The sequence below is a fragment of the Mastomys coucha genome, unplaced genomic scaffold (genome assembly GCF_008632895.1).
Source record: "Mastomys coucha isolate ucsf_1 unplaced genomic scaffold, UCSF_Mcou_1 pScaffold21, whole genome shotgun sequence".
Taxonomy (NCBI): Eukaryota; Metazoa; Chordata; class Mammalia; order Rodentia; family Muridae; genus Mastomys; species Mastomys coucha.
This window is the reverse complement of record NW_022196904.1, coordinates 130,964,495-130,973,809: the sequence shown is the minus strand read 5'-3', so window position 1 is coordinate 130,973,809 and position 9,315 is coordinate 130,964,495.

Here is a 9,315-nt window from a genome sequence, read left to right as displayed (position 1 = left end):
ATATTGAAGGGGCTGAAGGGGATGGCACCCCCATAGGAAGACCAATAGTATCATCTAAACCAGACGCCCTGGGAGCTCCCAGAGACTAAGCCACCAACCAAAGAGTATACATGGGCATGGGCTGGTCTGCAGCCCCTGGCATAAACGTAGCAGAAGGCTGCCTTCTCTGGCTTCCATTGGAGAGGATGGGCCACATCCTGCAGAGACTTGATGCCTCATGGAAGGGAGATGTGGTCAGGGGTGGGTGGTTGAGGTGGATGTGAGGGGATGAGGGGGATGAGTAGGGATGGTGAACACCTTCTCAGAGGCAAAGGGGAGGGGTAGAGAGTGAAGAACTCTTGTAGGGGGCACCTGAAGGGGACAACATTTGGAATGTAAATAAATAAAACAATTTTAAAAAGACAAAACAGGCTGAGCAAGCCGTAGGAAGTAAGCCAGTAAGCAGCACCCCTCCATGGCTTCTGCATCAGCTCCTGCCTCCAGGAGTCTTCCATTTGAGTTTCTGTCCTGACTTCGTTCAATTATGAGCTGTGCTATGGAAGAAGTATAAACAGCATAAGGCCTTTCCTTCCTAATGTGCTTTTTGGTCATGGTGCTTCCTTACAGCCAGAGAACCCTAAGTAACACACCTCCGACCTTCTCTCAGCAGCTGTACCATCTGAGATCCGCAGCGGGCATGCACAGTAAGGTTCCGTATTACTTGTAACTTTCCCAAGTCTGTACTCCTAATCATGCCCTCCCCCTCCATAACAGCCACCTTGTTAGTGGGATAGTTTTTACTCGTGGCTTGGTTAACATTTCCCTGTCCATCAATGACAATGTGAACATTTTATGTGCTCATTGGACTGTCATACACGGTCTTTGAAAAGAGAAATGTCTATTTGCATCTTTTGTCTATTATTAACTTGGATTTCTTGGCTTTGTTTCTCCCAACTGTCTTGTTGTTGGTTTTGTTGTTCGGTATTTTACATATTCTAGACATCCTTTATCCAGTATGTGATGAGCTATTTTCTTATTTGGTGCTTATCTTTTCATACTTAAAGAGAAAAAGGATTTGTTTTTATTTTATGTGTATGAATGTTTGCCTGCGTATATGTCTGTGCACCGTGAGCATGCAGTACACAGAAAAGTTAACCAGAAAAGAGCATCAAATCCCATGGACCTGGAGTTACATATAGTTGTGAGCTGCCATGTGTGTGCAGGGCCAAACCTGGGTCCTCTGCAAGAGCAGCCAGTTCTCATAACCACTGACTTTGGACTGGGTCTCTAGTTCAGTTGGTAGAGTGCTTGCCTAGCATCAGAAGTCCCTGGGTTCCATCCCCAGCTCTGCATAAAATAGGTATGGCAGTGAAGACCTGTAATTGGAGACAGGAGGATCAGAAGTTCAAAGCCAGCCTCAGAGATATAGAGAGTTGGAAGCCAGCTTGGCTACACGAGACACTCTCTCTTTAAAAAGTAAACAGTTTTGACTTGATGAAATTTTACTTTTCTGTTTTCTTTCCTTCTCTGGGCTTTGGCCCAGTGGACTCTTTTCATTCCCAAAATCTTGGCACATGTGTGACATGGAATACTGGCTCTATAAAATAGATATAAATCAAATAATTCCTGATGATAAATGGTAAGGAAAATTACTTTAAAACAATTTTTGGGTGTAAATGTAATTTTATCATGTGTTAGAAATAAAAGCAAAGTTATGTACTAATGAGATGGATTGCTTGAGCTTTAACTAAATATTTAACTTTATTTTAATTGTGCATGTGGGGGGGTTGGTGTAGTGTTCAAATAGCCCCAGAGGCCAGAGTAGGGTGTCCAGTCCTCTAGAGCTGAAGTTATAAGTGGTTATGAGCCTCCTGGTGTAGGTGGTGGGAACTGAACTCTAGTCCCCTAGAAGAGCAATAACTGTTCCTAACTGCTGAGCTGGCCCTCTAACCCTAGGTATGCTTGCTTAACTTTGCATAACAAATTGCATCTTGGCTGAATTTGATACTGCAAGACATAGAACATCTTTGATATTTTTAAAGCCAGTAGATGGCTTCGAATTTATAATAGTAAAAGCTTTGAACATTGCTTTTCATAAATATGTTCACAAGCTGAGTATGGTGACACATTCTTTTCATTCCACATTAGAGAGACAGAGACAAGGGGATCTCTGTGAGTTCTAGGCTAGCCTGGACTACCTAGAGAGTTCCAGGTCCTCCAAGGCTACACAGAGAAACTGTCTCAAAAACAAACAAACAAACAAACAAAAGCTGTGGGGATAAATGATTGCCAATGGTTTGGAGGTTTTTCTGCTTTCCTCTAAGCACTTCATAACAATGGCTCATTGGCTCTAGTGTTTATGTCCTTGATCTTCTTGGAGGTCATCGTGCCACTGATGAGAGGTAAAGGTCTGAGCTCACTCCTTTGTTACTGTTTATTTCTATCTGTCCAGTTTTTCCAGCACCATCTTTCAAAAGGACCTGGTGTTCTTTACACAACACCTCCATTATCAATAAGCAGTGATAACCCACCTCTAGGTGCTTGGTTCTAGCCTCTGGCTATATGCCTTTCCCCCATGGCGGTACTGCACTGTTTTTGTTGTGTATATTATTCATTTTATATTACATATGTATATATTATCCATACTGTTTCACATATCTAGAACCATCTTGGAGTCTCCTGATATTCCATATGAATTTAGGATGGCTTTTGAACTTATCAGAAAAGATACCACTGGCTGGGCATGGTGGCACATGTCTTTTATCTTAGCACTTGGGAGGCAGAGGCAGATGGATCTCTGTGAGTTCAAGGACAGCCTCCTCTTGAGTTCCGGGACCACCAGGGCTGTTACACAGAGAAATCCTGTCTTAAAAAAAATTCCGTTGTGTGGTATTCATGCATGCATATGTGTATATGTATGAGTATGCATGCATGAAACTGTGTGTACATGAATATGGAGGTCAGAAGTGGGTGCCAAGTATCTCTCTTGATTGCTCTCCATCTTGAGCTATGGTCTCTCACTGAACCCAGAACTTTCCACAGCTAGTCTAGCTGGTCAGCTTGTTCTAGAAACCATTCCTGTATTTATGTGGGTGCTGGGGACTCAAACTTAGTCCCTGTGCTTACAGAACAGGTGTTTTAACCTTTGAACCATTTCTCCAGTCCCCACCATTGGAACCTTGGTAGGGGTCATATGGAATTACAGGTCCTTTTGAGGAGTATTATAATCAATATTATCTTGAAATTTTTAAATGTGAATGATTTCCACTTTAGGTCTTTAAAGTAACTTTAGATGAGTTTCATAGTTTTTAGTATTACCTCACTGATTAAATTTATTCCTAAATATTTTATTATTCTTGATGCTGTGCAAATGAAATTGTTTTCTTTTTAAACTTGATTTTTTTTAAAATTTTATGTGTATGGATATTTGCATGCACACAGTGCCCATGGAGGTCAGAAGCTGTTGTGTTAATCCCTGTGTCTGGAATTACCAACAATTATGAGCCATCATGTTTGTACTGGAAATAGAACCTGGGTCTTTTGCAAAACTCACTTGCTCTGTCAACCTGAGCAATCTCTCCAACCTCAAAATAGTTTTCTCAATTTCCTTCTTTACTTGTTCCTTGATGCCAGCCAACTTCTTCTTAATCAGCTCCAACAGCTCTGTGGAGGGACTTCGAGGGCTCTGTCTGTAAATTGATGCTTCTGTGAACTGCGTAATTTCACTTCTTCTTTCCCAATTCAGTGACGTCTAATTCTTTTTTCGTGCCTTTCTATACTCAGAAGTTCAAACACAACACTAAACAAGCCTGAAAGTGAACTTTGCACTCACTCCTGACCTGGGAAGAGACATTTCTGAATGTGATATTAACTGTCACGTGACTTCTATTATGTCCTAGAGGTTTCCTGCAGTTCCTGCTCTGTTTTGAGTATGTTATTAAAATTATAAAGCAGTTTTGAAATGTGGCAAGTGTTTTCTCTGCATCAATCAATGGGATCACAGTTGCTGTTCCTCATTCTGTTAATGTGGTATATCTCTCTTACGGATTTTCACATCCAGAGCCATCTTTGCGTTCCAAGAATAAAGCCCTTGGTCATGCTGTACAGTCCTTTTCCTTTAAGATGTTTTAAATTTATTCTTTGGGAATCTCAGACATGTATGCAGCATACTATGATCATACCCACATCTTGCCTCCCCTCCAGCTCCTTGTGGGAATCCCCCAGTTCCTCCTTCTAGTGTCGCTACACGTCCTCACACTCTTCCCCAACATGATGGATTCCATCTTCAAACTATGAGCCAAAATAAACCCTTCCTTTCTTAAGTTGTTTCTCGCCACGTATTTGACCTCAGTAATCACAGCCAACTGGGTAGTTGTTTTAAGGGCTGTCAGATTCACTTGGCTGGTATTTTGGCAGGGGGACTTTTTTTAACATCAAAATTCATAATGGGATACTTGGGGCTCGTTGGTAAGAGTGAGTGTGGCTTTTGCAGAGAACTGTAGTTCAGTTCCTGGTAGCCACATAGGTCAGCTCACAACTACCTCTAACTCCTGACTCAGGGGATTGAACCCTCTTTTCTGGCCTCTGGGGTTCCTACACTCCCTTCCTCTTACACACACACACACACACACACACACACACACACACACACACACACACTGAATCTTCATCAGTAGGAGAGCCTGGAGAGATGGCTCAGGGGTTAAGAGTACTTGGTGCTCTTGCAGAGGACCTGCGTTCTGGTCTCAGCATCCACATGACATCTCACCACCATTTGTAACTTCAGTTCCAGAGGATCTGACACCTCTCCTGGCCTCTTCAGACACTTCAAGCATGTGATGCACATATATACATGCAGACATACGCTCTCTGACATACAAGATGTTTAAGGCAGGGAAGTCCTGGCTTTGTAGAATGATTCAGAATGTGGTCCTTCCTCTCCAGTACCTTAGAAGAATTTGTGGAGAATTGTTATTAATTTTTCCTTAAACACATGGTAGATGTGCTGACCAGGTTTATGTCAGTTTGGCACACACTAGAATCATTTTAGAGAAGAGAACCTCTAATTGAGAAAATACCTCCACCAGATTATGACATCAAAGTGTACATACTCTTAGCCACTAAGCAAACTCCCCAGCCCCCAATTTCAATTTTTTAATGTTTACTAACTTTTTTTTATCTTAATGTCCAAAATATTTTCAAAACTGGGGCATCTCCAGTGTGATATGTAATCTTGTCAATTTGATGGATTTTCAACTGCCTTAAAAACAAATCCCTGGGTACATGTGCAACAGCACTTCTAGATGAGAGTTAATTGAGATGGGAAGATCTAGCTGGGGAGCATCCTTCCCTGGGCTGGGGTCCTGGGCTGAAGAAGAAGGAAATGACAAGCTGAGCACCAGCATCCATCTCTCTGCTTCATGACTGTGGACACCATGTGACCAGCCACCTCCTGCTGCCAGGACACTCCTGCTATAAACCAAAATAATCCTTCTCTTACTTAAACTGTTTCTTGTCATGTATTTGACCCCAGCAATGAGAAAGGTGATGAACACATCCATAGTCCATAGAGAATGTTCCATGATTAAATGAGGCTCCTGCAGTAGAATGTGTGTGTACATTGAGTTCAGGCTTGTTTGAGTCTTTCTGGATCTTCTCTGTCCTTGATCTGCCAGCTATTTGAAAGTGAGATGTTGGTGTCTCCCAACATCATTCCTATCTCTCCCTAAATTCTGACAGTTTGCTTCATATATGTTTTTATTCTGTTGTTTGGCACATATACGTTCATAGCTGTTATATCTTCTGTTGACTCGTTGATTTTGTCAACACATAATGTCTTTGTTTCATATAAACTTCTGATCCTAGTTAGTTTTATTGTCACTTGAGAAGGAAGTCTCAATTGAGGGATTGTGCAAATCAGAATGGCCTGTGAGCGTATATGTTAGGGACTGTCAATTGATGCAGGAGGGCCCAGTACACTGTGGGTGGCCTGTGAGTGTATCTGTCAGGGATTGTTAATTGATGCAGGACAGCCCAGTACACTGTGGGTGGCACCATTCTCTGGGAAGGCTGCCTGATGATGATCCTTTGCTGATTTTATTGGGAATCCTTGGGAATGTCTCTTTTGCTGCTTTTAAGATTCTTTCTCTGGGGACTGGAGATATGGCTCGGCAGGTAAGAGCACTTGCTGCTCTTGCAGAGGTCCCAGGTTCCTTTCCTAGCACCCACATGCTGGCTTAACAACTGGGTGTAACTCCAGAGGAGAAAAAGGAGAGAGAGAGAGAGAGAGAGAGAGAGAGAGAGAGAGAGAGAGAGAGAGAGAGACAGAAACAGAGACAGAGACAGAGACAGAGACAGACAGAGACAGACAGAGACAGAGACAGAGAGACAGAGAGACAGAGACAGAGACAGACAGAGACAGACACAGAGACAGAGACAGAGATACAGAGATACAGAGACAGAGACAGAGAGAGACAGAGACAGAGACAGAGACAGAGAGACAGACACAGAGAGACAGAGACAGACACAGAGAGACAGAGATAGAGAGACAGAGACAGAGAGACAGAGACAGAGAGACAGAGAGACAGGGACAGAGACAGAGAGCAGAGAAACAGAGACAGAGAGAACAAACAAAATAAAGATGCTGGGATCGCCTCTGCTACATCTGCTGTCTTCTGACCTCTGGCTCCTCACTCTATCATTTTTTTGTGTTTAGTTGGACTTTTGAAGTAGCAAGCTCTGGGGCCCTTCTCGTCTCCTTTTGCATGTTTGTGTTTTGTGTGCCTGCTTCCCTAATTATGTACAACACTGTAAAGATGTAACCATCTCAAATCAATGCCAATTTAACTTTAATTGCATGAAACTCTATTATTTCCTTCTGTGTTACCAGTGTCACAGTTTTATCATTGAGCCCAGTATACTCAATAGTTTATAATTATTTTATGTATTTGTCTTCTAAAGCCTGCTGAACATACAAATGGAGTTATGGAGTTACAAATCAAAACTATAACAAGAGTGGTTTTTGTATTTGCCCACATATTTAGTTTCACAGAAGATATTCATTTCATGGTCCAGCTTTGAGCTGGTGTCTAATGACCTTTTATTTCAATCTGAGGGCCTCTGTAGCACATCTTGCAGGGCAGGTCTGGTGGCAGGAGACCCTTCAGCTTTTGTTGATCTGAGAATTCCTGATTTCTCCCTAATTTCTTTAAAGAGTAATTTGCTCGAGTCTTGTCTGGTAGCTCATTATCTGGATCCATCCAAGGTCAATTTATGTTGTTCCTGCTAACAAGACATATTTTCTTGTTTCTTTATAAGCCTGTGATTTTTAAATAATATTTTTGTACATGGAAACAATTTATTTTGATAATATTCACCTCCCACCCCTTCCACCTAACTCCTCTCTGGCCCATGCCCCATCACCCCACCCACTCCCAACTTCATGTCCTCATTTTTTTTGTATTATTTTTATCTTTCCTTTTCATCTATGGGGTCTCATTTGTACTTTCCTTATACTCTTGGCTATAGGATCATCCACTGGAACGTGTTTGACCTACCAAGAACCACATCCTGAAATCAATCTTTATTAAACTCTAGTTTCCTCAGCTCATGTTTCTCCTAGGGTTTTGATCATATTTCTTTGAATTCCAGGGGCTTCCCCAAGACTCCCACCTTGGCTTTGTGCCAAGGAGCCTCCTACACTGCAGTCAAGCTCAGGGTGGTATGGATCCTTGCAGTAGATTTCCAACACATAGCTGCTTGTAGACGCCCTCATTTCTCAAAGAGACCTCCTCTAGTTCGCCCAGACCTTAGTTGGTTTCCAGCTGTGTTCTTTCCCCCTGGAGTCTGTGGGCTTGTGATCTCTAGAAGCCATGCAAGCTGCTCTTCCTGCCCCAGTCAAGCAGAGCAAGGGTGGGGACCTTGCTACCCAAGTATGCCATGGCAGATGAGAACACATGCACATAGCACCCTTCAAGTATTGTCTGTTTGCTCTGCCTGGCTGTGAGAAGACAGAGGAGACAGAACCCTGGTGTCCAGTGCCAGATCTGCCAGCACACAAGCACAGACCTGTGACACTGTTTTGGAAATGGATTCGTCTTGATTCTCTGCTTCATTTCTGAAAAACTAACTATCTCCTAGAGCCCTGGCCAAGTTAGTTTAGGCATCTTCTTGCTTTTTGCCGAGATCGTGGCATTTCTGTCGAGTAAAGGGTGTGAAGTTTTCCAGTCTGCTGTTTTGTTGACTGATTAATTCCTTTAGAAGTTATGAAAATAAAAATGTGTGCATCTGTGCTTAGGTAATTATTAATTAATTAATTAATTAATTATATGGAGCCCAAACTTCTGGTGTCCACCCAGCTCCTGACGTTGACAGACCTGGGATCCTAAAGCTTCCTTATATAGCAGACGGCCGCCAATGGATACATGGATCACTAGCCGTAGTACTGCGAACCCGAGACTGAGTGCTTAGCCCCAAACAGGGCACCTATAACACCACCCATTACCGAGGCTCAGGGAACCTCGTGGAAGAGGAGGGGGAAGTGTTAGAGTCAAGGGAGGGAAGAAGCACTATGAAAGCCGTCTTCTGGACGCACTCAGGAACTCACGGTGGCTATGGTTATCTGTGCAGGTCAAGCCAGCCCACATTCTGGCATTGATGGCGCCTTCATAGATGAGGCCTTCCTTACTCTTTCCTGAAAAGATATTGACAGTTGATAGCACCTGAGGAAGGGAGAATCATTCTTCTTTAAGGATGTGGCCACTGGTAAGCTTCCCCTTCGGCAGTGGATGCCCCACACCCATGCCAGTGTGAACAATATTAACTGGACTTAGTGGGTTATCATAAAAAAGAAAAGAAAAATGTTAGGGGAGAGTATGATGAGGGGATGAAAGGGGAAATAGGGAATAGATATGCTTGTATTTCATTGTTTATGTGTATGGAATTCTTTAAAATAAATACAAAATTTAAAAATGGGATAAAAGGAAAAAATCTTTCCTACAGAGGAATGCCAATAAGAGAAGGGGAAGGGACCAGTAAGTCCTGGTGGGTGCCACTCAGGCAGAGCCAGGAAGCACAATGATGGTCCCCACACAGCCCCACAGCACTTACTAATCCCAGCGGCTCAACTTCTCAGTAGGGAAGGCCTGAGCCAAGTACAAAGGCAAATGTACCAGTGGAACGGGAGAGGCAGGGAGAGGGGCACCCCGGACATGAACGGGAAGGAAGATGAGGCAAAACTCACATCCTTATCCAGAAGCACATCCAACCTCACATGGAAAGATAGATTTTGGGTTCTATGCTAAAAGCCTATCAAAAAAGCAAGGTCAAGAAACACTG